This window comes from Pinus tabuliformis, chromosome 9 (assembly GCF_031772625.1).
Source record: "Pinus tabuliformis cultivar Carrire ecotype Pingquan chromosome 9, CPIR1, whole genome shotgun sequence".
Classification (NCBI taxonomy): domain Eukaryota; kingdom Viridiplantae; phylum Streptophyta; class Pinopsida; order Pinales; family Pinaceae; genus Pinus; species Pinus tabuliformis.
In genome coordinates, this window is record NC_142307.1 from 1,425,687,551 (window position 1) to 1,425,712,125 (window position 24,575).

A 24,575-nucleotide genomic window follows, 5' to 3' on the forward strand; every position below is an offset into this window, starting at 1 on the left:
TGTTCTTTATTTAGAAGCTTTTTCTTGTTGTTAGAGTTGATTATCTTTCCAAGTTTTCCTTTGATTCCCCTCAATTCAACTTCCTTTCCTTCCCAAAAAAATTTCAAGAAAAGTTCTTGAAAATTAAATTCTATCGTACCCAAAGATTGTAGCCATTAGACTCCTAGTAAAACATCAGCGCCACCCTTTGGAATGGAAAGAATTGGGCTATTCAATACATATTCTCCCATGGATAGCTTGATATTATGGCACTTTCTAGAGTAATTTGTGGTTCCTCCACTTCCAACCATCACTTGACACTCCGGTGCTGGATATAGGAAGAAATTCAATTCCTTGGCTATCTTACAATGAATAAAATTATGGGTGCTGCTTGAATCAATCAACACTATTGCCTTTTTCTTCTTGATATGTCCTTCTATCTTGATAGTTTTGAGGAGTGGTAATTTCTTGCAATGCATTACAAGATATGGTCAGATTCATTTCTTGATGCTTGATGTGATCTTTCATTTCTTAAACATTTTTCTTCTTGATATGTCCTTCTATATTGATAGTTTGAGGAGTGGTAATTTCGGCCAATGCATTACAAGATATGGTCAGATTCATTTCTTCTGTCGTGATGTGATCTTTCACTTCTTGAACCTTTTTCTTCTTGATATGTCCTTCTATCTTGATATTTTAAGTGGTAATTCTTTCTAATTCTTTACAAGATATAGTCAGATTCATTTATTCTTTCTCTGGGGTTGGTTCCTCGTGTATATCCTCTTCTTTTGATGTTTCTTAATCCTTTTCTTCCTCCTCTTCATAATCTATGTAAAATAATTTCCTCTCATCACACTTATGACCTTTAGTGCATTGTATATCACAATTGTAGCAAAGCCCTTTTTCTCTTTTTTCTTCCAATTGTTGTGGTGTAACCCTTGTAGGTTGTGGAAGCCTAGGAGAAACAACACTTCCATCTTTATAGTTGTGGGGGGTAGACTTCCTTGTTGCCATAATTTTTCTTTCCACTTTGTAACAAAGCCCTTTTGCTCTTTTTTCTTCCAATTGTTGTGGTTTTTCTCTAAAGAAGGTGTTGCTCTTTGTATCCTCATAATATGCTATAATTTCCTCTGTCAAAATTGACCACGTAACAAGTGGTTTACGATAACAAAGCCCTTTATACCATAAAAATTGATCTTGTTCTAAATTTGAAGATGCAATACATACCTTTTCTAACAGTGGTACACCAAGTAGATCAAAATATTTCTCCATCTATAGTATCCAATTTACCGGATCCTTGCGATCAAACTTCCTCATCTTGATTTTTCTTGATTTTAGGAGCTCAATCTTGAAACAACTATAAACTTATACATTCAGATCTTTAAGTTCTGAAATTTGGGTCTGTAATAGCCCTCTAAGTCCTATTTCTAACTCCACAAGTCTGATTGCAATTGGATTCCTGAAGAAAGATTTATTCCCAATCTCCCGCGATGACCTAATTATAGACCTTTTCAGAAGAGAGAAATCGTATGAAGTGCCACGTATCACTGTTTTGACCTTCGAATCTGAAAAATATACACAGGAAACTAAAGTTCATCCTCTTTCTGTAACTTCTTACGAAATTTCAATATGATTCTCAGAGAGACAGTTATGACTATTTTCCCAAGGTGACCTGTTTGAAATGTAATTTGGGGGTCTGCCAAAACCCTAACTTCCTCGGATTATATCTCCGAAAATGTATATAGACAAGATCTGAAATTCAGATGCGCATTCAGTAAGATTCATTCTCAAATGGGTTTTTTTAGTTTCTGCAACGTCACAGGAAAAGAGTTATAGCGAAAATTCCATGATGACCTGTTTGGAGCAGTGAAACCCTAGAATCCAAAGCTCTCATACCAAATGTTATGAAACCAACACATAAGAAGATAGAAAAGAAAGATAAACGCCTTATAATTCAACCTCTTTGAGGGGGCAACCTCGTTTACATTACACAAATGAGCAATTCTTGGATGATACAAATGACAGGACCTCCTTTCTATATATAGGAGTCTAAGGGGTCATAATATAATTAGAGCCGACATAACAATAATAATGTAAGGGCACAATAACAACAATAGTGGGCTTCTATAGGGCACAATAATAACAATATGGGAACTACATGGGCACAAAAATATAATAAGGGGGTTGTACTAATAAGAATAAGGGGTTACACTAGTAGTATATGGACCTAACGAAGATGTTCTAGATTTTACCAATATTTTTTGTGCCCTTCGCATGAAGTTGGGTATCAAGGATTTTGAGCAGAATTTGATGCTCAAATACCGTGGCTACCTACACAAGTACATCTAGGATGAGATGGAGTTCCTAGACATCTTCTCGCTCGACACAACGTACTAATACACTATCAAGATTGAGAAAAAGTTTAAACAAAAGAAGTGAGACTTTGGATCTGTGAATCCCAAGCTAGGGAAAGGCACCCCAAAACTCAAGGACAGAGGACAAAGCCAAGGCGAGGTGACCCAAGAAAACCCATCAAAGCCACAAGAAAATAACAACACCACAAAGTCAAAGAAGGACACAAGAAAGTGGTGTGAGTTTCATAAGAGCCCCACTCATAGCACAAATGAGTGCAGGGCCAAACAGTCATTGGTTGCCGAGTTGAAGGCTTCAGATGCATGTTCTGACTCTGAGTTGGAACCTAACAAGAGGAATGATAAAGGGAAGTAGATTATTGATGCGGAGCCCAATGCCACTGTTTCCACCACTAAGATCTAGAAGATTGAGCCTGAAGATTTAAAGGAGGGGGAATGCCCCTTCCACTCACAGAAGTGGGTGTAGGGTTATTCACTGCAATTAATTATCGAAAGTGGGAGCCAAAAGAATCTCATTTCGGTAGAGGTCGTGAAGCAGTTGGTATTACCGACTACACCACACCGGAAGCCATATAGTATCAGGTGGCTTCACCAAGGACGAGATCTCAGAGTCAACCAGCATTATCGCCTTCCCTACAGCATCAAGCCCTTCACAGGTGAGGTATTGTGTGATGTTGCACCTCTTAATATTTGTGACGTATTATTAGGCCAATCATACTTATGGAAGCGACATGATTTGTATGAGTCAAGGCCTCAAGCTATTATCATTTATTTGGGTACTAAATTATACAGGATACCAGAGGTAGCCCCACCTACCGCCACCTCTTTAATCTCTGCTAAGAAATGCAGTAAGATCATCTCCCAGACTAGGAAATTCATTTTATTTTTGGTTCTCTATCAAAGTAAGTGGAAGATCAAAGCCACATCCATGGCGCCTGGGAAGGGTTCCTCCATGCAGCAGAAGCAAGTAGATATGGTCATGAAAGACTACAAGGACATCTTCTCCTCACCCACAAGAGTACCATTGCACTGTCAAGTGAAACATTCATTCAATCTAACTCCTATAGCACCTCTACCCAACGGGCTGATATATCATTGCTCCATTGTGGAAAATGCCAAGTACAAGCAATGACACGATGAACATCGGGTGCCACACAAGTTTCAATTGGGAGACAAAGTTTAGTTGCATTTACAAAAGGAACACCTTACAAGAGCCCATTGGAAGCTTAGACCACTTCGATATGGTCCTTACGCCATTACAAATGTTGTGGGAGAAAATGCTTTGGAGTGAAGCATTCCCCCATTCCTTGTCTTGCACCCAGTGTTCAATGCGGACCACCTTCGACCATTTTTCCCACCATTACTGGACACATCAAGCATTGCAGAACAGCTCACACAAGCAGAAGTTTCCCCATCTCATGGAGGCACTCAATGAAATGGGGACCATTACTTCCTAAGGGGGGAGGATTGATCCAGGTGGATGTGGGTGGCCACCTACCTATTCCACTTCGACCTCCACCACTATCTCTTTCGGTATTTCAATTTCCTTAATTGTAGCATAGTTTACTATTTTTGACAGTTTTTCAGGTCCTGAACTTCTGGAGTCGTTTTGAGGCCCTAAATAGCGTTTTTAGGCAAATCGAGGCCATCATGGGAATTCAATTGATGTTGGATACTCAAAAGTTGTAAACTTTAGAAAGATATTTCTAACAAGGTATTGTGCGTGTCAAATGGAGATCGTATGCCAAAGTTACAACCCCAAGAAGTTGATGTACCAATTTACCCAAACGGGACCCATAGTTTGGTGCTTCATCTCCTAGAGTTAGGTTTTTGGATGTTTAGGGTTTTCCATTGATTCTCAATAATAAATAGGCCTTTGAGCCTCACTGTAACACAGTTCATAGGCATGTAGCCACCACATCTCTTCTCAGAGATAAACTACCATCGCCCAAGCTAGTCTCATTTCCATTCTGTTTGTAAGCATATTTATGTTCTTTGATATGAATGAAATGAAGTTTTATTTCTGCTGCAACTCTATGTTTATGGTTATACCTGTAATTTTTTGCATTCCAGTTTAAATCTGGATCACATGTCACGCAAGTATTCAATACTTTGAAAAGGAGAAGTTATATGTGAAATTGTTGAAGTGTGAATTTAGTAATACAAATCATAAAATTTGGATTCAGGGTTTCTCATGTTCAATCCCATTTTCATTGACGAGATATTGGTCAAACCCTTATTATGAATGGATTTCATAGGCTATATCTTGAAACAGATCCAAGGTTGATGGGTTTTGGTTAATTTAAATTGGGTTAAATTGTTAAAGATAACATAAGTTAAACACATAGAAGGTGAGAGAATTAAAAGACTTTGAACGTCAAGGCCACAAGATCGGTGAGGAATATCAATTGAGCATTGGGTTTTTCATCTCTGAGATTTTGTTGCACACAAAGCAAGGAATTAGGTACATCAGAGCCAACATAATAAAATTTTTCTAGTGAGAGAGAGGAGATAATTAGTTCCTTGAGTGGAATATCTACGATTGAATAGGTAAGGAATATTAGTGCATTGCACAATGAAGGAATATTTGTTTCTTGGTTTTTGGGATAGCCAGGTTTTTACTAACTAGAAAAACAAAATATGAATTTGATGGATCCACAAGCAATGGAAATTTTCCAAACCCTTTTGTGGAATTATAATTTATTCACGGAAATAAAAAGCCATAAACCCTTTAGAAATTGTAATATGCACATAGATCTTAAATATATCCATGAAATTCTATTACACTTCATATATGTTCAAGAAGCTAACTCTGAAAGGAGCCCCAAACATAAATAAAAAACAAAATTCACTTGTCATTTTGTAAATCCAAACAGTCTAGAGTTATCGTGAGTTCTGATTCTGCTTGCACCCCAAGACTAAACAACACAAAATATTAACAAAATATAATGAAATTAACATAGCAAAATGTTTCGAAAGTACAAACACAATCAAATAATTACTTACATTGTCCCATTACCCACCCATCAGTAGCCATTGAAAACATCCTTCATCCTATTTTATGTTTAGTACAACATTACTTTGCCTCCACCCCAAAACAACCAACCAACCTCTTAACTAGAGCTAAAAGAGAACAAACAATCCAAAAACTAAAACAAACATAGAATAAATTAACCAAAAAGGACAAACACACAAAATTTTTGATAAGCATGGCCATACTTCAAACAAAAACAGAAAAAAACAAAAACAAAATGCAGAACTCCTAGCCAAGCAATTTCACTCTCCAATCTCCTCCCACCCAAGAAATTTCACTCACATATCCCTTCTCTCAACAAATAAACACCCACCATTCTCCCATATCCTCAATATCCTCCTACCCAAGTAAGATCATAAGATGTAGTTTTCCTATACCTAAATACAATAATAATGATTTTGAATACCAAATGCCCTAAATATGCAATAACTTGATTTTGAATTTGAAATGGCCTTACAGTTGGCCCAACTTGACCTCATAACATGCATTTCATGATTCCCGTTGTGTTTTTTTTTACAGCTAACCCATGCTGCTTTCATCGGACGTTGCTGCCGAATGTGGCCATTTACACCTCGCCCGCAATGGCCCATTTTTTAAATGCGTGCCATGCCACTCCTATAAAAAGGAGTTGTCTATAATGCAACCTTTTGGAGTTAACATGAACATTTGTAAGGATGGTTATACATACATGTAATGGATATTTCAACAACCTCAATTAACTCATAGGTCCATTTTTCAGCAATTATACAACTCTCGAGGTTTCTCCACAACTACAAAATCAATTCTTCTTTGTGCCCAAAAATTGAAATTGTCGTTCTGTGCCAAGGATTTCAAACAAGAGAGTTTCTTTGGAAAATTTTGAAATGAGCCCATGACACACGACATACTACACTTATTCCGAATTCCAAACACACGACAAAAACTCCATGGCATCGGGCCTCTAAGGGGTTAAAGATGATGGTTTCAATGGAGGGTAATAATCACTTATTAAGCACATCGCTCCTCCTAGGATCCCTAGCGATGGTTCACCATGTGTCGGCAAGGGATTACATCATCCGTAGTGATTTGGGATGGAACACCGACATTAACTACATGATGTGGGTTAACAAGCAAACATTCATTCTCCTTGACTGGATATGTAAGTACCTTATGTTTTATTTTTCTTTTCCCAAGTTTCGAACCTCAGACCTCTTTTTTTTTCTATTTTCTATTTTTTGATTTTAAAACCTTTGTTTATGATTTCTTGTAGTGTTTAGGCACTAGAAGGATCAACACAACATGGTTCAGGTAAATTGGTAAAGCTACAATAACTACACAATGGAAAATGCAATCGACAACTGCAGAAGCGATAAAGATTCCATTTTCCTCAACAAGTTGAAGCACTATTATTACATCAATGGAAAGGGCGGATGCTATGGTGTGATGAAGCTCACTTTTGTTGTGTATGGAATCTCGTGCCTCCCCCACACCATTCCCTTGTTGAGAATGCTACAACCATGAGCAGGGTTCTGGATCCTAGATGTCAGTTCTGACCAGTAGGACTAACAATTTCTGCCTTTCTTATGCTAATCAGATAAACATTAGATTGTTTCAATCTCTATATTGTGAATAAAACATTACTTCTCTATGGGTTTTTTTTTTCTCCTATTTCCCATCCTTGTCGCCATGAACCAGAGATAGAAACCAAATAAAACTAAACTAACAAAAATGAAAATGAAGGTTTCGACTAGGTTTCCAAACATGGCATGCAGGCTTACATGGATTTTAGTTACCTATATGAATCACATTACTGGTTGGGGCTTGACTCTATTTTCATTTTATTTTTTTTAGTTTTCACTATCTCTATTATATTTAGTCTTTTAGATGTGGCTTTTTAGAAAACTAACCTCCATCATGATAGTAACATTGTCTTTATTTCTTTGTTTAGAAAAGTAAACACTTGTTTGAATGAATCTTCATTACACATGTTATTATCCGGAAATTCCCATCTTATAAAATTTAAAAATAAGGCAAACCATTATCAAAGATATTATATATTAGAATTAGTGAGTGGTAATATCTCTAACTGAACAATGGATGAATACTATTACAAAAGAAAAAGAAACAATCAATGATACCCAAAATGTATATCAATGGCATTGTTAAAAAACATTCCAAATGAAATTAAATAAATTAAAAAAAGAAAAAGAAAAAAAGAAGCTTGAAAATGTGTTAGGAAAAAGAATATGCATGGAAAAAATGGTGAAGTTTTATACTCGTAGTAACGTAATTATGGATTTAAAAATATTAATAAAATTTTATAAGATAATTTTACTTTATATTTGAAATATTAATATAATGATTTAATAGGCTGATTTTAAATGTGAAAGGGAACTTACAACAAAATAATGCAATTGATTTTTTAAGGTAAAAAGTACATTCTAATGTTGTTTTGTAGTAAAAATGGTTTTGGTTTTTTTTATGTGTACATAAATTGAGAAAGGTGTAAGGCTTCTTTTATTTATGGAAAAAAATAGGCAAGAAGCTAAGCAATGAATATACATGCTTAATTAATATGCCTAGAATACAGAGGTTCATGGACTTTGCTTATATAAGATCATTTTTCTTTTAAATAAGTAATTTAAGAGCTAAGAGTTAATGAATGACTTAATAGAGTAAAAAAAGATAAGTGGAAGAAGCGAGTAGAGTAAGAAGAACATAACGCTTTACAAGTTCAAACAAAAAGGAAATTAAGGACAATATTCTTCAATTGAATGGGATAGGTACACCCATGATTCAACCAAAAAGTCTCCAACCATCGTAGTACAATATGCTAGCACTCAAATCATTCTCTCAAGAAAAGAATAAGTAATGAAAGGGGCAAAGGAACTAATAAACTAATATCTAGTACACAATCACTCACCAAGAAAGTTGATCTTTCTCCTTCTTTACTTGTAAAATATCTAGAAAAAAGAAAGAACAAGAAGAGAAAAAAAAACCAATAAGAAAAGAGAAAACGTAAGCATAGAATTTTCGAATTATACCATTCCTCATATGATAAAAGAGTAATTGCATGAATAACCTCATTCAAAAGGACAACTTCCTCCAAACATAGTAGTAACATTTTCTATGACCATCATCCTACCCATTATAGGGGATACTTTTCTCATTAAGAATAACAAATTCAATTCCCTAAAAAGTAGCTCTAAGTGAAAAATAGGATCTCTATGTTGAATCCTCCAAGGATAGGCTTCACCATGCTAAACATTTACTCCAAGGCTCGAGGACATGGGTCTAAGAAGGGAAACTCCCAAATTTCAACCATGCTAAAGCCCGAAAATATACTCCAAGGCTAGGGCACATGGGTCTAAGAAGGGAAACTCTCAAATTTCAAGCTTAAAATAAGGAACAAGTAAAATTCAACAATAGCATGGCAATTAGATTAATTTTAGGAAAATAAAAACTCTTAAAATAGTAAGAAAGTCTCTAATTACACAAAAATAACCATTGTGGGCTCGTGCAAGTACCCCCTAAGTCAAGTGCTCAAGTATAGACATATTTTTCCTATTAAATATATGCATCTCAAGTTTAGTAAGTGGCTCTATAAGAGGGTGAGTAAAGTTTTATACTTAGCATACTGATAAATTAGGTCTCATGAATTGGACTAGGAACTCACTATGGAGGACCCACAATTTAAGGTCATAAGAGAATCTCTCCAGGCTCATTATTATCTAAAAATAGAAAATATCTCCATGTTGGACCACAAGCCCAATATAAACCATGCTAAAACACAATCAATGGTTGATATTTGAAAGTGCTTGAAATGACTTGGAATTATACAATGGTGTTGTATGCCACACTAGATATCCCAAACGTATAGTCACCCCACTAAAAATAAAACACCTCAAAATATTATGAAACTTGAACCACAAGGAAATCTCCCAATTGAGACCTCAAATATGTAATTATCTCGTTCATTGGACAAATTTAAAAAATGGCTAAAAATAGAAATTATTGAAGTTAAAAAATTTCTAGAATACAGGTTTGTGTGATTCATGATTAATAAAAATACTTTTTGGAGAAATCACATATCAAACTTTATCGTCGACGATAAATTTGATATGTGATTTCTCCGGAAATTATTTTTAAATTTTTTCTAGTTTTACTTGAAATTTGAACTCCATATAAATCTCCTCAAAGGGTGTCCAAAGCTATAATAAAATATCGAAGAAAATAACCATCCAAAACCAACCTAATTATATCCTTTGGGGTATTTGACCTCCCATACGTGATGTGAATACGACATTGAACTTGTAATTATGAGACACTATGTACCTTTGAATCACCTATCCACCTAGACATGTGTTGTAACTTATGAATGTAACTATATGAATAACATTTTCAATAAACTACCAAACCATCTATCCACATGCAACAATACATGTGACCTTGTGCCAGCTATGAGAGGTACTCCTCGAAATTTTGTCAAGGTCATGTTGATGAACCAACTAATAAATCCATCCCAAAATATACCCATGAACAAAGATAAATATGAGGTTTGTTTTGACTTTGAGGAAATCCAATCTAGGTGATAACACTAGGAAAAAGTGGGGAAGAATGCTCCCATGGGATGTTAAGAATGATACAACTCTTGAATAAAATTCAACTATAAGAGAGGACCATAAAAACCATTGTGAAATATGCCTCTCATATGCAAATGTCAAATTTATATTGAATGGAAGCAAGACATACTCAATATAACTATAACATGTAATTTGCAAGCTTCAACTAGTATGAATCTCCATGATGAGATATTCATTTTTCTATCAACCATGGGGGAAACCATCTAGTCAATATCCATTAATGTAAATCCTTGCTAGAAATTAGGTAACCCACAAATTAGACCTAATGGGCTCCAAGTTATGGGTACAATCTTAACAAAGTGAATGAGTGGTTTGAAGTGAAACAATGGAAGGAATCACCTAAATAGAACTAAGTAAGGATCTTCTAGATGCATATTATATTTCCAATAAGGGTTGTGGTAACCAAGGTACTCAACATATAGATCAACCCTAAGGACAAAATATCTCATCAACTATGGGGAAAGACCAATTGGGAGAAAAGTGAGGAAAAATCCTTCCAACCCACATGAAGCAAAATATTAAAACAATAATGAACAAATATGGTGGAAGTCCAAAGTACTAACTCTCAAAGATGGCTCGACCATGACTAGCTTTGAAGTTAAAAGTGAATGAGTAGCTATGAAGAAATCAAGAGAGTTGTATAGTTGCTGGAAAATGGAACAATCAGTTAATCAAGGTTGTCGAAATATTCATGAAATGTATGCATCACCATCCATAGCAATGTCATTTCAACTCCAAAAAGTCTAACAAGTAGACTACACCATTCCTATTTCGCCTGGTCAAAGTGTTAGCTTGTGTCGTGCACAAATGATTTTGCATAAAATTGATGGCCCTAACAAAATAGACAATTAGGTGTTAGTGAGAGAGGATGAAAACATGGTTGTTTACAAAATTCATGAAACAACCAATCCCCTAGTTTGGCCACTCCAAATCCTAGCGGACACACATTCACTTTTGACTATGCAATTTGATAGTTCTAGGGTTAGGTATGGGTAAAGAGCTAGTGTTTTCTTTACTTATTTCAAATAGTATCTAACATTTTCATTTAAATTAGAATCCAATTGCATAAATAATGTATTATAATATGAAGAAATAATTATAAGGATAAACATTGCTATGTATTTAAAGAATAAATTGTTAAAAGTATTTGGTGATTTTTACTTGATCATATGGTAGGTTAAGGAGAGATGCATAACAAAGAATACAATACTGAAATTGTATAGAAATGTTGTATGCTATTGTATATAATTATCTGATGTCTTTTCCGCTAATCCCATCCCTAGAGAACAAAACTAACAAACAAACGCCATGGCCTCTCCATGGAAAAATTCAATCTTGCTCCTCTATACCTTTAAACAAATATCAATTAGATATGGTTTACTAGCCTTTAGCTCCAAATAACATTGATAATTGATTATTTTTTTAATGATGATGAAAATATTTTTATAGTTTGTGATGAATGCTTCTAATTTGGTGTGTTATGTAAAGGATGAGTTGACAAACCACAATTTGTTCCATATCAGATCCAACAAGACTCCACTATATTTGTTATGAAACCAGCTCACAAAAAGATAGAAAAGATAGTTGAATGCCTTAGAATTCAGCCTCTTCGAGGGGGCAACCTCCTTTACATTACACAAATGAACAATTCTTGGATGATTCAAATGAAAAAACCTCCTTTCTATATATAGGTGTCTAAGGAGTCACAATATAACCCAGCCGACCTAATAATAATAATATAAATCCACAAAAAATAATAATAGAGGGATTCTATGGGGCACAGTAATAAAAATATGGGGACAATAGGGGTGCAACAATATTAATAAGGGATACAACTACAACAGTAATGGGGTAATCACTAGTATTATAGGGACCTAACATGCCCCTCTCCTTCACAAAAGTGTTGTCCTCCACGCTTGAGTAGTTATGGATGCTTCTGTATAAAATTATCATCCTCCCATGTAGAATCTTTAGCGAATAAGTTCTTCCACTTGATGAGATACTCTGAAATTGATCGATTTCATAGCTATCGAGTTCTTGCTTCTGTGACTGCTTCCGGTTCCAATATAATTTTTCCTTCCTCGTAAAGTTCTGGCAATATTGTTTGAACTCAGAGCTTGTCACCTATAACCTTCTTTAAACATTAAACATGGAAAACTGGGTGCACTCGAGATGCTACAGGAAGCTCCAATTTGTATGCCATAGTACCAATCTTTTGCAACACCTTGTACGGACCATAATACTTTGTTGATAATTTATTATCCTTCTTAGCTTGCTTGAGGGACATTTTTTATATTGTTGTAGCCGTAGGAATACCCAATCACCTACATCAAAGCTTCTTTCGCTGCGATGTTGATCTGCCTGTTGTTTCATTCTATTTTGTGTCAACACGAGGTTATCCTTTAAGAGTTGGAGGACTTGTTGTTGATGTTCGATGTGATGTTCCACTACTTGAACCTTAGAATTTTCTCTTAAATATGATGTGATGGATGGTAGTTGATATACATAAAGTGCCATAAATGGGGTCATTTTTGTTGCTGTATGGAAGGAAGTGTTATACCACCATTCAGCCATAGGCAACCATTTGACCCATTGTGTCTGTTTATCAGATACAAAGCAACGAAGATATCCTTCCAAACATTTGTTTACTATCTTAGTTTTCCCATCAGATTGAGGATGATATGATGAGCTATGAACTAATTGAGTACCAAGACAAGAAAATAATTATGTCCAGAAATTTCCAGTGAAAATGGGATCTCTGTTACTTACAATAATCTTTGGCTTTCCATGTAGCTTTTGAATTGTTTCCATAAATGCAGTAGAAACTGTACTGGATTTAAATGGATGTGACAATGCACAAAAGTGTGCATACTTGGTAAGTCTGTACACTACCACCATGATGACACTCTTTCCCTCACACTTGGGTAAACCTGTGATAAAATCCATTGAAACCTCCTCCCAACGTTGGCTTGGAATGGATAAAGGTTTAATAGACCTGGGGTCTTAATTGTTTCAACTTTATTTTTTTGGTAAACTAAACATTCCGCCACAAACTTTTGAATATCCGATTTAAGGCCATCCCAAAAAATTCCTTCTTAACCCTGTGGTAAGTTTTTGAAAATCCTGAGTGCCCTCCTAAGGGAGAAGTGTGCAATTCCATAAGAATATTTTGCTTAAGTTGCGAACTCTTACAAAGGTATAAGAGATCTTTGTACCATAACGAATCATTTTGCCAGCTAAATGTATCATATGTACTGGAATCTTTTTGTAACTTTCGAATAAGTGCCCAAACTTCTTCATCATTCTTCCATTCCTCCCTTGCTTTGTTTATCCAATCTGGTTGGATAATAGAAATGGCGCACAACAATGCTTCCACATCCTCATCCTTTCTTGAGAGTGCATCTGCCACCACATTTTGCTTCCCTTTTTTGTAGATGATTTCAAAGTCATAACCCAACATATTTGTGACCCACTTTTGTTGCTCTTCGGAGGATAATCTTTGTTCTAAAAAGTATTTAAGGCTATCATGATCCGTTTTTACCTTGAAGTGTCTTCCCATTAGGTAGGGTCGCCATTTCTTAAGTGCATGTAGTATTACCAACATTTCCTTCTCATAAATAGCTTTGTGTAAAAACTTTCCCTTGATTGGATGACTTTCAAAAGCAATGGGTCTTTCATCTTGCATTAAAATAACACCAATTCCATTTCCTGAAGCATCACATTCCACAATAAAGTTTTTTGTGAAGTCCGGTGTAGCTAAGACCGATGCTTGGCACAATGCCTCTTTAAGATGTTTGAAGGCCTTTGTTGCTTCTGTAGTCCATCAAAATGCATCTTTCTTCAATAATGTTGTTAGAGGTACTGCCATTCTCCCATAATTCTTAACAAAGTTGCGATAATACCCTGTCAACCTAAGAAATCCTCGCAGATGCTTTATGGATGTGGGGATTTTCCATTCCTTAATGGCTTTAATTTTTCTAGGGTCTACCTTAACTCCTTCATGAGATACATTATGACCCAGATATTCCACCTCTTGTACTCCAAAGAAACATTTGGATCTTTCTGCATATAATTGTTTCTCCTCCAATAGTTGTAGAACCCTGTCAACATGTTCAACATGATCCTTCCAAGACTTGTTGTAGATTAGTATATCATCAAAATATAATAACACAAATTTTCTAAGGGTGGGTTTGAAAATGGAATTCATTAAACCTTGAAATGTAGAAGGTGCATTGGTAAGGCCAAAAGGAATGACCGAAAATTCATAATGACCCTCATGAGTTTTAAATGTTGTTTTCGGAATGTCTTCAGTCTTCATTCTGATTTGATGATATCCTGAATGAAGATCCAACTTGGTGAAGTAAATTGATCCATGCATTTCATCCAGTAATTCATCAATGACAGGAATGGGAAACTTATCTTTAATAGTGAGCTTGTTGAGCTCCCTATAATCTAGACACATGTGCCATGATCCATCCTTCTTGTGCACTAATACTACTGGAGCAAAGAAAGAACTTTGACTAGGTTGAATTATACCAGCCTCTAGCATTTCTGCAACCATACGTTCAATTTCACTCTTTTGGGCATAGGGATATCTGTACGGCCTGATGTTTGGTGGAACACTTCCTGGAATCAGATGAATAGCATGATCATGATCACGAATAGGTGGGAGACCTTTGGGAGTCTCAAATACCTTGGAATGATTGTCCAAGACCTTTTGGAGATCTAGAGAAATAGATGATTCCAATGTGGAAACATCTAGCAAACATAATTGTGCAATTACACCTCTTTGTTTCTTTTTTAGAAGCTTTGTCATATCGTTAGAGCTGATTATCTTTCCCAGTTTCCCTGCAATACCCCTTAATTCAACTTCCTTTCCTTCTAAAGAAAATTTCATGAAAATTTCTTGAAAATTAAAAGCTATTGTACCCAAGGACTGTAGCCAATGGACTCCTAGTACAACATCAGCACCTCTCATTGGAATGGAAAGCATTGGGCTCATCAATACATATTCTCCCATGGATAGCTCGATATTATGGCACTTTCCAGAGCAATTTATCGTTCCTCCATTTGCAACCATCACTTGACACTCTGGTGCTGGATATAGGAAGCAATTCAATTCTTTTGCTACCTTACAATGAATAAAATTGTGGGTACTTTCTCAATCAATCAACACTATTACCTTTTTCTTCTTGATTTGTCCTTCTATCTTGATGGTTTGAGGAGTGGTAATTCCAGCCAATGCATTACAAGATATGGTCAGATTCATTTCTTCTTTATCTAGGCTTTGTTCCTGGAGTATATCCTCTTCTTTTGACCTTTCTTGCTCCTTTTCTTCTTCCTCTTCACAATCTATGTAGAATAATTTCTTCTCAGCACACTTATGACCTTAGTGTATTTGCTATCACAACTGTAACAAAGCCCTTTTGCTCTTTTTTCTTCCAATTTTTGTGGTTTCAACCTTATAGGTTGTGGAAGGCTAGGGGTAACAACACTTCCATCTTTATAGTTGTGACTGGTATGCTTCCTAGTTGCCATAATTTTGCTTTCCATTTTTCTTGCTAACCTGAATGCCTCCTCTAATGAATTAGGTTCCCAAAGGCGAACATCATGTTGGATATTATCCTTTAAAGTACCTATGAAAACATCAATCCTATGCTCCTCTGGAATATTTTTTACTCTTATGTTCAATTTTTGGAACTCCTCAATGTCCTCCATTATTGAACCCTTTTGTTTGAGACTTATCAATTGGCTAAAAAAAGTGTTGCTTTTTGTGTCCTCATAACGTGTTGTCAATTCTTCTGTAAAAATTGCCCAAGTGATAATTTGTTTATGAGAGATAAGCCATTGATACCATACAAACTGATTTGGTTCCAAATATAAAGTTGCAATATGTACCTTTCGTGTGTTTTGCACATTATTGAGATCGAAAAAGTGCTCCATCTGTAATATCCATGTTGCGCGGTCCTTGCCATCAAACTTTCTCATATCGATTTTTGGAATATGGGGGGTCTTCGATCCAACATTAGAGTCTATGGAATCATGATTAACATTTCTTTTGTTCCCATCATGAGTTTCCTTTACTACCCTTTCACCATTAGTGACCATTTCTTGTAGCAACTTATTCATATTTTTCTTCAATTCTTCCATGTCTGTCTTCAAATTTGTCTTCAAATCTGTCTTCAAATCATCCATCTTAGCTTCCATGCCATTCATCTTAGCTTCCACGCCCTTTATCTTAGATTCCATGCCATTTATCTTAGCTTCTGTTAGCTTTTGTGAGAGTGACATTTGTTGCACTTGGTCTTGTAATTTTGATATATCATGTAGCATTTCTTCCTCTTCTTCATGAGTCATGCTAGCACTTTCAGGTTGCTTACTAGGTGTTTGCATTTTATTTCCTCAGGGCATCAGTTACTGATAATAATTCTCTACTATGCCTTTTGAATTCTTCAAAATAATTTTTCAAACCAAGCTTAAGAAAAAATTTAAAAAAATCTATACACCTTTTTTTCACTTTGAAGGAGCTTGATATTGCCTCTGATGTATCTCTGTAATTTCAGATCATCCAGTTCTAAAATTGTGACCTGCATTAGCCCTCTATGTCCTCTTTCCAATTCCACCAACCTGATCCAAATTGGATTCTGCAAGGAAGCGTTATGCCAAATCTCCCACAGTGACCTGATTATAGACTACTTCAGTAGAGCGAACTTGTATGACATGCCACGTGTCCCTGCTTCGACCTTTGGCTCTAAAAAATATATATAAGAAACTAAAATTCGTCCTCTTTTTGTAGCTTCTTATGAAACTTAAATCCAATGCTCAGAGAGAAAGTTATGACGATTTTCCCTAGGTCACCTGTTTGGAATGTAATTCAGGAGTATGCAAAAAGACCAACTTCCTTAGATCATATCTCCGCATATATAGCACGAAAATATCTGCAATTTGGACCTGAGGTTCCATGTGTTGTCTTCTCAAATGGGTTTTTTTTTTCACTTCTGAAACATCACAGAAAAAAAGTTATAGAGAAAATGCCACGATGACCTATTTGGAGCAGCGAAACCCTAGAATCCAAAGCTTTGATACCAAATGTTATGAAGCTAGCTCACAGAAAGATAGAAAAGATAGTTGAACGCCTTAGAATTCAGCCTCTTCGAGGGGGCAGCCTCCTTTACATTACACAAATGAACAATTCTTGGATGATTCAAATGACAAAACCTCCTTTCTATATATAGGAGTCTAAGGAGTCACAATATAACCCACCCAACCTAATAATAATAATATAAAGCCACAAAAATAACAATAGAGGGATTCTATGGGGCACAGTAATAAAAATATGGGGACAATAGGGGCGCAACAATATTAATAAGGGATACAACTACAATAGTAATGGGGTAATCACTTGTATTATAGGGACCTAACAATATTTGAATCCTTTAGAAAAGTTTTTTGACAAGGATGATAAGGTTAAGGTACATAAAAAGATTATCAACTCCAATTCTGAGTTTTGATGACATAAATGTCCTAGAAAGATAAAGGTTTCTAAATATTGTAAATTAAATTAAAGAAATAAAATAGGAACCGTCATTCGTAGGTTTAGGGATGTGTTTGCTTAGACATATGATGGATTGAATGCATACAAAACTAACATACTTAATCATTTAATACCACTTGAGAAGGGCATGGATCCTTTCAAATCAAAACAAATAACAAATGAATCCTAAATTGCCACCAATTATTCGAGAAAAAATTCAAAATCTATGTGGTGCTAATATTATTGGTCTTATTAGGTATTCATCCCACGAAGTGAACATTCTTTCAATGCAAAATAAAATTGGGGAAATATATATTTATACAATTTTAGGAATTTGAATTTAGCCCTTTTGAAAGATAATTATTCTTTGGCTTAAATGGAACAACTTTTGTAGCATGTTACAAGGTGTGAGATATTATCCATGCTACAACATGGGGAACATAACCTTGTGTTTGCATGCCAATTTTGATTTCATTAATGTTGGTGAAAATTTTTAAAGAGCAATGTATAATGCATTTTCTTACATTATTAGTAAATTTAATGTTATTTATAAAGACGATGTCTCAATATTTTCCAAACATCATGGTGATCATGTTACACACCTAAGAAGGGTGTTAGAAGAACGTTGAGGATTCAAGATATCTTTGAACCTCAAGAACTCTATTTTTGGTGTGATGGAACATAGAATTCTAGACCATATTGTTTCTATGGTTTAGGATCAAAATATATCTTAAGCATATTGAAGCTATCAAGAAAATTCATCTTCCTAGAAACAAGAAGGTTTTGTAATGTTTCTTTAGTAATATCAATTTCCTTCATCTCTTTTCTCCAGTTTTTTCTAGGATTACTAAACTTATTTATGAGATTCTTAAAAAGTAAAAATATTTTAAGGGGACCAATGTTAGGGGAAAGCTTTCAAGAAACTAAAACTCATTATATCTTTAAAGTTGGTATGGGTTAGCCTTGACTATACTCGGGCATTTTAAATCTTTTCCTTTGTTTATAGTCATATTTGTGTAGGTGTTGTTTTATAGAAAGATGACATAAGATTTGCATGACCAATACTTTTCATGAGAGATGGTTTGATTTTTATTGGGTTGAATTATTAATTGTTTAAGAAGAATAAATCAAATTTAAAACAACAAATTAGATTCAAGATGATGATGTTATCCCAAGGGGTAAATATTTTTGAAGGGGAAATACTCCATGAGATATTTTGTTCTTAGGGTTGATCTATATGTTGAGTACCTTGGTTACCACAACTCTTATTGGAAATCTAGCATGCATCTAGAAAATACTCACTCAGTTCTATTTAGGTTATTCTTTCCATTGTTTCACTTCAAAGCACTCATTCACTTTGTTAAGATTATGCTCATAACATGGAAACCATTAGATTTAATTGGTGGCTTGCCTCATGTATAGCAAGGATTTACATTAATATATTTTGACTACATGGTTTCCCTCATGGTTGATAGAAAGATGATTATCCCATCATGGAGATTCATACTAGTTGAGGCTTTAAAGTTACATTTTGTAGTTATATTGAGCATGTCTTGCTCCCATTCAATATAACTTTTAAGTTTTCATATGAGAGGCCTATTTCATAGGGGTATTTATGGTCCTCTCTTATAGTTGATTTTTCTCCAAGAGTTGTAAGATTCTTAACATCCCATGGGAGCATTCTTCCCCACTTTTTCCTAGTGTTATCACCTAGACTAGTTTTACTCAAAGTCAAATCAAAGTGTCTATTTCTCTTTGTTCATGGGTGTATTTTTGCATGGATTCATTAGTTGGTTCATCAACATGACATTGACAAAATTTCGAGGAGTACCTCTTAAACTTGTCACATGTATTGTTACTTTTAGATAAATGGTTTAGTAGTTTCTTGATAATGTTATTCATATGGTTACATTCATAAGTTACAACATGTGTTCAAGTGGATATGTTATTCAATGGTAGATAGTGTCCCATAATTACAAGTTCATTGTGGTATTCAGAGAAGGTATGGGAGTCAAATACCCCAAGGGGTATGATTAGGTTGGTTTTGCATGCTTATTTTCTTTGACATTTTATTATAAGTTTTAACACCCTTTGAGGATATTTTTATGTAGCTCAAATTTCAAGAAAAACTACGTTTTGTTTTTTATTTTTAGCAATTTCTGAAAGTTGTCCAATGAAAGAGATGATTACATATTTGAGAACTCAATTGGGAGATTTGCTTGTGGTTCATGTTTCATAATATTTCGAGGTGTTGCTAGTTTTAGTGGGGTGACTATACTTTTGTGATACAGAGTGTGGCATCCAACACTGTTGTATAATCCCAAGTCATTCCAAACACTTTCAAATTTCAACCATTGATTGTGTTTTAGAATGGTCTGTATTGGGCTTGTGAGCCCACATGGAGATATTGGTTATTTTTATATAATAATGAGCCTTAAGAGATTCTCATATGGCCTCAAATTATGGGCCCTCCTTAATGAGTTCCTAGTCCAATTCATAAGAGCTAATTTATCATTATACTAAGCATAAAGCTTTATTCACTGTCTTATATAGCCACTTACTAATTTTGAGATGCATATATTTAATAGGAAAAAGATGGCTAGACTTGAGCACTTGAAATAGGGAGCACTTGAATGAGCCCACAATGGTTATTTTTGTGTAATGAGAGCACAAACTACTTTAGATTTTTCTTACTATTTTAAGAACTTTTATTTTCCTAAAATTAAGCCACTTTCCATGTTATTGTTGACTTTTACTTGTTCCCTATTTTAGGCTTGAAATTTGAGAGTTTCCCTTCTTAGACCCGTGCAACCTAGCCTTGGAGTAAATTTTTAGCAAGGTAAATTCTATCCTTGGAGGATTCAACATAGAGGTCCTATTTTGCATTTAGAACTACTTTTTATGGAATTGAATTTGCTATTCGTAATGAGAAAAGTATGCCCTAGAATGGATTGGGGTGGTGGTCATAAAAAGGTGAATACTATCTTTGGAGGAAGTTGCCCTTATTCATGCAATTACTATTTTATCATATGAGGAATGTTATACCTAGAACATTCTATTCTTACTTTTTCTCTTTTCTTATAGTTTGTGTTCTCTTCTTCTTCTTTCTTTTTTCTAAATATTGTACTAGTAAAGAAGGAGAAAGATCAAGTTTCTTAGTGATTGTGTTCTAGATCTTAGTTGATTAGTTCCTTTTCCCCTTTCATTTAGAATCTTCTAGCTTTATTGCATTACTCAATTAGATATGAGGAGGTTACAAGGAGGTTAGGACTGTCCTTTTGAAGGAAGTTGTTTATGCAACTACTATTTTATCATATAAAGAATGCTATACTTCAAATATTCTATTCTTACTTTTTCTCTTTTCTTATGGTTTTTATTCTAAGAATGTAAGTTTTCCCCAAAATTGTATCTAGAAAGTTGAAAAATACTCTCCTCACAACATTTGAAGTGAAATACTTACAACCTCCTTATTAATCTCTCATTTGTGAAAAGAGACTTCAAATTGTTTCCCCTAAGCTTTGTTGAGCCTTCGAACTCATGGACCCTCTTTCCCCTAAGCTTTGTTAAGCCTTCGAACTCATGGACCCTCCTTCCTTCTTAGTTCATGACATGTGAATAAAATTTACTTACAAGCTTGTACATGCACGAGGTTGGTCATGCCACCGTTTAATCGCTTGCTCTCTTTAAAGTGATCTGCACATCCTGAATCATATTACACTCCTCAAATAACTGATTAAAGGTATTATAATTATTTTTTCATTTTTATATTATGTATTTCAATTTTTATTTTTTTTTATATTATGCACACATATATTTTTTTAATTATAAAATGTGATCTCACTCATCTCAATTTAACCACTTACACAATTGTATTTTCTAAAAAGCTCTATTTTTAATAAATCCCACCAAACCCCACATTAGTGAAACATTAATAAAGTATTAATAATAATAAATTCCACGATTCCACTGTCGAGACAGGACGAAATTACACAATGAGTTGAATGTAATACGAAATAAGTAAATGATTTGAATTGATTGATGCAGACAGGAATCGAAAGAGAAATCTCTAGCGGTAATAATAACAATGTGGTTGTTGTACCACTCTTACCACATAACAATGTTTTTTTTTTTCTACAATTTTGTCAAAACTTTTATCCACCTCCAGTTTCACTAACAATCTTTTCTTTTTAACAATTCTGCCAAAGCTTTTATCTACCTTTAGATAATCGTGGACTAAAATCTTAGATTTTTTGGATCCACGGAAGCTATCAGACTCCCATAAATTATATATAAAAAAATATATTATAGTTTTACCCGAAATTCTTTCTTTCCTATAATTGCTCCAAAACTTTTATCCCTCTGCTTTCACTAGATAACAGTGGGCTAAAATCTTGGATTTCTCGAACCCATGGGCTATTAAACTCCCAACAAATATATAATTTTTTTGTTATTATTAAATAATGTTAATGAACTTTTTATATTTATTCAAATTTCACTTGTATTAAAATGAGAGATCTCCATCCCTCTTCCATTGAACACTCTTTGAATCTCCCACATTCTATGTACACTCTCAAATTTATAATCTTTTTTTTTTAAATTAAAATTATAATGGTATAGATTTTTTTAAAAAATCAATATTTAAACAAAATAACTAACCTTTTAAAGAATTAAAAAAAATATATATATCATTTCAATTTCATTTCTATAATCATTTAAATAATAATTTAATTTTTCATTTAGTTTATAAGTTTTGAATAATATGTTTTCGGTTTATTGTTTCATATTATTTTAACTATAATAATAATATCAACCTAGATGTAATTGTAATTATCATTTTAAGTGAGCATGTTAATATAAATGGTGTTTTAAACCTCATTTTAAGTTAGGGTGTTGATATGAATAATTTTTTTAATGTTTAAAGTTTTGTGTAATTGTAATTACCATTTTAAGTGAAGGCCCTAATATAAATAATGTTTTAAACATCATTTTGAGTGAGGGTGTTGATAGTTGATACATGTAATTGTAATTATAATTTTAAGTGAGGATGTTAATATAAATGATGTTTTAAACATCATTTTAAGTGAGGTTGTTGATATAAATAATTTTTTAAGGTTTAAAGTTTTATGTACTTGTAATTATGATTTTAAATGAGAGCTCTAATATAAATAATGTTTTAAACATCATTTTGAGTGAGGGTGTTGATATAAATAATGTTTGAATATTTAAAGTTTTAGCATATTTTAAAGTTTAAAGTTTTATATTGTTTAAAGTTTTATACTTATATTGTTTTAATTTAAAGTTTATCAAATTAGATAAATAAAATTAACAAATTTGTTATTTAGTTTTTTTAAATATTTTAATTAAATATATTAATTGAAAATAAAATTAAAATTAAAAAATATGCCATTTGTATATATAAATATTAAATCTTTTATTACAAAATAAATAAATAAAATAAATAACAAACTTAACACACACATATATATATAGATATAGATATATATAACTCACTTATTATATAAAACATAAATGTTATTAAATTATATCTCTTGGATAGGGTGTTGAAGGGGAATTGTAATGTACTTCCTATTTACACACTAAAAAGAATGTTACTTTTAGTTAATGTAATAGCTACATGTTCTTTTTGGCATAATGTGGTGAAATTGATCTTTAGTCAAAGTTATTCTACTATATTTTCTAAAGCTTATTATGCCTTAGCTTCTTGTTATCACTTGATTCTAGATCACTCTCTAAGTATGTTCTTATATCACACAGATTAAATCACTCTAAATGTGTTCTTATTAAAAAAACATTAATCTATATATCTTCATTCTTATTCTAACTCGGTCATGTTCTTCCATCTCAACACCTTTACATGATAAAGTATTTCAGTTATCACTCATTTTCTAACTTCATAGTCTAGGAGACATTTTGTTACAAATTATTTTGTTGCATTCATGACAATTAATATGGTATCCCTATTATTTTTCATCCCTAAAGAATATGTAAGAAAATACATTCCCTTAAATACCAAATTATTGTTCAAATCCCTCTAAAGCCCCTAATTCAATAAGATGTTACTTGTTGCTCATGGACAACCTTCTACATATATGATTGTCCCATGTTGCGTAACTTGTGACACAATTTTTACAAAAGGAAACATAAAAGGATTCAGAAACTAGTGCACGATAAGCCTCTTGGATGCCATCTATCTCTATAGATTTGGATTTCTCTACATTTCCTTTTTTAAGCCATTAAAAATAAAAATAAAATAAAAAATTCATGGAGAAAGGGATTTTTGTTGATCTCAAAAAGGCTTTAGCTATGAGTATCTCATTGAAACTATGCTAAAGTATCAAGATTATAATACTAAGCCTTTCCAATGAAAACATTTGAGATGAGGAATAATTGGATGGAGACTCTATGAGATAAAGGCATCAAGTGTAACCACTTCCTTTTGATGAAACAATTATATTTTTCACAATTATTTTTTTATGCATTTCATGATTTTATATATATATATATATATAAATTTGGTCATATCATTTTTTAACTAGATGTCCTTTTATGTTTTTATGTTTGTTAGTTTTTTTTCGTGAGTTGGTTTCTTCATAAAAACTAAAAACAAGATTGGAAGCTACAACATTAGAGAAACTAGCAAAAAAAACAATTTCATTAACAATTATGAACAACTCATCTCTCATTTCATGCTCTCACACCGCCTAGGAAAACAAGCTTTGAGCTGACTAGAAGCAATTCTATATATATTCATTATATATACTATAATAATTAATACCACTTCATTTTTGAACTATTATATGTTTATTATTGGTGCATGTGCACCAATAATAAACATATAATAGTTCAAAAATGAAGTGGTATTAATTATTATAGTATATATAATGAATATATATAGAATTGCTTCTAGTCAGCTCAAAGCTTGTTTTCCTAGGCGGTGTGAGAGCATGAAATGAGAGATGATTTGTTCATAATTGTTAATGAAATTGTTTTCTTGCTAATTTCTTCCAACCTTG